The sequence below is a fragment of the Cydia pomonella genome, chromosome 10 (genome assembly GCF_033807575.1).
Source record: "Cydia pomonella isolate Wapato2018A chromosome 10, ilCydPomo1, whole genome shotgun sequence".
Taxonomy (NCBI): Eukaryota; Metazoa; Arthropoda; class Insecta; order Lepidoptera; family Tortricidae; genus Cydia; species Cydia pomonella.
In genome coordinates, this window is record NC_084712.1 from 3845270 (window position 1) to 3849536 (window position 4267).

The window sequence follows — 4267 nt, forward strand, 5'->3', positions numbered from 1 at the left end:
AACGAATTAAAATTCGCATTATGTCGAGATTCCAACTTCGCAACCCTGAGGCCGAGACCTATAAAACGATTTCAATCACCGTCATTCGAATCCAATGAGGTTTGAACATGTATACCTCTAAAGGGGTATTTTAATTTCATGGTTCCACATTTATTAGCAAAATATGTTATCTAATTTCAGTTTTATTATAGTCGTTCTATTTGTAGCTAGCCCCGGCTACTCTAAACCCTACAAGAAGTATTTTCTTTTTTCTACGTAACTTATTTAATCTCTGAAATAAAATCAAGCCAGAATCTGGTGCCGGCTCCCTAAAGCTTTTTTCTTTATTAGAGCTTTGGAATAAAATTTCACGCAATACATTTACACAAAAAGCCTTTGTAAAAGCTATTTTTGGGGTGATACAATGATGTTTAGGTCAACTAGTAATTATTTAATGATAAATAATAATTAACGTGAGAGCATTGGTTGATATTCATAATTAGGAATACTTCTTAAATTCCTCTTTATTTGATTTCAACAGCGAAGCAGGGATTCAACTAGGGAACAAATTAAATAATTTTATGAAATGTTTTGCCACGTAAGTGAAGATGCGGGTTCGATTCCCGCCTCGGCCACCTCTGGACCAGTAAAAACATTAATCTTTGCGCTCATCGTAGCGTTGGTAAAAAAGATAATTAGACATGTTATTTACCGAACAGATAAGAAAGTGAAGGAGGGTTACCAAATAAAGCCAACAAAGATAAAAGAAATGGTTGGAAGCTCTCGGGCCCAAAACGTATCTTAATTAGACAGATGCTTTTTGTTGCTGTGTTGACTGTGTGCATGATTCGGGTGCCGCTACAAACTACTTTAACCGATAGACAGACCACAATAATTTAAGTCACCACACATTAAGCGCTCAAGTACAAATTTCGTATGAGAGCACAACTGCTTATTACAATTGAATTCGGTACTTGTGTATTTTTTTATACTACGTCGGTGGTAAACAAGCATAAGGTCTGCCTGATGGTAAGCAGTCTCCGTAGCCTATGAACGCCTGCAATCCCAGCGGTGTTACATGCGCGTTACCAACCCTAACACTCCGCACCCTGGTTGAACTCTGGCAACGTTACTCACCGGCAGGAACACTAACACTATGAGTAGGGTCTAGTGTTATTTGGCTGCGGTTTTCTGTAAGGTGGAGGTACTTCCCCAGTTGAGCTCTGCTCTAGATCTGGAATGGCATTCGCTGTGCTACGCTCTATCACACAAAGCAAGATGCCATTCACAGTGCCCATAAGTCTCTTTTGGACGTAGTTTAAGGACATACCCGGTTCCAAATTAAAAATATTTACAAAAATCTAACTAAAATATACTTGGTACCCACAACACAAGCCTTACTGAGCTTACTGTGGACTATGTTGATCTGTATAAAATTGTCCTAGTTAGTTACTTAGTTATGCTGGGCATTTTCAGCAAATCGACAACCATTGTGCCTATTTTGCGTGAAAACGAGGTAGCACTTCTCTAACCACCCCAGCTCCTCCACGAAACCTAGCAGCGTCTTCAGGTTGCTAGCTGCCTCCTTTAGAGTGCAGTCCCTAGGTATTTGTTCCTGTATACTTCTATCTGTTTACAATCTACGAGAACATGTTTCGCTGTTTCCTCTTCTTCCATGTACGCTCTGCACATGGGGCTGTCCGTTTTACCTATATTATGTAGGTGTTTGTTTAATGTGTTATGTCCAGTAATTAATCCTACTATTTTTTGTAGATTGTGTCTGGGTGTTATCAGTAGTATTTTGGTAGTACTTGCTAGTAAGCGAGCCAAGCGTCATCAGCCCGACACCTGTTCGCCACGGACACACTACACCTGCCTGGCTTGTGGTCGTGTTTGCCGCTCCCGTATTGGCCTACACCGGCCGGTTTTTCTGAGAACTGTCTTATATTATTTATTTTATTTTATTTATTTCGTTGTTATGTTTTTGACCAACAATAGGCAATAGCCTTTTGGCTTAGCACGACAGTATGTTTTGACGACCTGTCTGGCCCAGTCTGTAGTGACCCTGCCTATGTAGTCAATGGTCCCGGGTTCAAATCCTGGTAAGGGCACTTATTTGTGCGATGAGCACGGATATTTGTTCCTGAGTCATAGGTGTTTTCTAAGTATTTATATATTTTTTTTTTGCAGTTTACCATAAAACAATATCAAGTTTTTACATAACATTAACATTATCATAAATATTAGGTACAGGAGAAATATAATCATACCTGTTACTTGATTACTTTTTTAAAAATAATCTAATAATATTTTCTAATTTTATTTGCGATTTAACCTCCTTATCGTGTTTATTGTACTTGAAATTTCAATGAAATTAGCGAGATTACATTAAAATACGTTTCAAATAAAATGAAATAAATTGAAATCAGTCAATAAGGTCGCGTAAATTAATTAGCCAATTTACCGATAGATGGCGCTGTTCACAATTATGCTTAGTATACTTCTGGTCAAAAGCCTTTCGTGTTGATTGACCGCACTGCGCCGCAACTCCAATAGTTTTCGAGTTTATGATGTATCAGGGGTTTGCGTTCGTATTACGAACAATGAACTTACGAGAAAAATGTAACTAAACCTAGCACTTATTAAATAAAAAGATACAATCATTAAAATACTTAAGGACTAACAAATAAACTTAACTATAAATAAAACTAAACCTAAACTAACCACTAAAAAAAAAAAAAAAAAAACTACCGTAAAACCACCCAACAATAGTCCAAAGCTCCCAACTATGGTCCACAAATAAACTCAATTTTTCTCGTTCAGGTGTGTATTTTACTGTATTTTTGTAGTTCTAAGGCAAGGTATGTTTATAAATGGAAGGTAAAACTAGGAGGAAACCAAAAGGAACATAACTTAATTTCCTTTTGAACTTGTGGACCATAGTTGCAGTATTGGATTATAGTTGGGTAGTTTTACGGTAGTCAATCAACCCACCCCGCGTCGCTCCCAACGCAAAGGTGCCCATCACGCTTGCTGCGTTTCCGCGTTGAACCGCGATGGACAACCTTTGCGCTAGGAACGACCCGGAGCGGGGGTCGAGACCCCTTTCCTGCAAGCGCCGCCCCAGTTCCCCAAGAAAAGATTTCGCCTCCGCGCACCAGCACCCTGACGTCTCCACGGCAAGGGGAACAAACAAGTAGCTTGCCAGCCCCGAGTACTTGTCCCTCTTTAGGGACGCCGCCTGCTCAGCAGCAGCTCCCGCCGATCGCACAGTGCGGCCAAGGTGCGTGGCGGCGAACGTACTGACGCAGGTGGCATCCCACAAAAGGCACTTACCCCTCTCCCACGGCACCAGGGTCAAACCATCTGGTCTTTTACCATCCGACCGACTCAGGCCCGGCGGCTCCAGCACACAGGGGACATTGGCTGACACCAGTGCCCTTCGAATAATATCGTTTAACGCGTGGTGCCGTGGGAACCTCCCCGCGCAGCGGCGACAGCTCAAGGCATGGTGCCCGTTGCTCTCCACCATAGACCCGCAGATGCATAGATGTGGTTCACAAACATCGCAGCCCAGGCGAAGAGCAACGGCCACCCGCAACGAGTCGTTGTCGAGCAGGGTGCCAAAGTTAGGGTAGGGGAGGGCGTGTAGCCAAGCCCCCGATTCCGGCACCGAAGCAGCGTTTAACCTGGCTCTATCAGCACCAGTAGCGTTATTTAAAAGACTGGCAAATAGACGCTTAATGCCGACTTCGTCCCACAACCGCTGAAGGAATGGCCTTGGAAGGAGAGCCTCCCAGGCTGACAACGCATCGGAAGCGAAAGGTATTATAGCCTTGTCACCATCACAGGATAAAATCTTAGTAACAAGGTCCACTACCCCCGCTGCCGATGCCAGGAAGGCCGGAAGAGACACATCTCGCACACGCCGTATACCCAGACCGCCACTACGTATAGGCAATGAAGCCAAGTCCCTTTGGTCCGAATCTAAAGCGACATTAAGCACACACTCAGCATATTCCTTTACCACAAGGTCGAACGAGTCAATGTGGCCGGGGTGCAGCCAGGCAGGCACAGTACGCAAAAAGTACGTCACCTTGGGAACAGCAAAGCAGGACCTCAACAAAGTAAGCGCCACATGAGCTGAGAGCTTTTTTAACCTCTCACCAGCGAACCTAAGAAGCTGCTCTCTCCCCCTGATGGCTTCAGGTATAGCTGCGGGGAAAATTGGAGATCCCAAAAGATTAAAATTTTGGGTAGACAACTCCTTGAGACCAGGGAGTAAGGT